This window comes from Cariama cristata, unplaced genomic scaffold, assembly GCF_000690535.1.
Source record: "Cariama cristata isolate BGI_N322 unplaced genomic scaffold, ASM69053v1 scaffold27408, whole genome shotgun sequence".
Lineage (NCBI taxonomy): Eukaryota > Metazoa > Chordata > Aves > Cariamiformes > Cariamidae > Cariama > Cariama cristata.
The window spans coordinates 1-202 of record NW_009632071.1 but is presented as its reverse complement, the minus strand read 5'-3'; positions in this window follow the sequence as shown (position 1 = coordinate 202).

Sequence of the window (202 nt, the reverse complement as noted above, 5' to 3'; positions counted from 1 at the left end):
CCCGATCCGGCGCTGCCCCTCCTGCCCCCCGGGACTGCTCACGGCCAGCCCCACGCTGCGCCGGCAGCCGAGATCGCTGCTCTCCCCACAGCCACGGCACGATCGCCCAGCACCAGTCCCTGGTGGGAAATCCTCGGAAGCGTTTAAGCAGCAGTGATACACGGGGGGTTTGGAGCACCCGGGCATGGGCTGCGGCACATCC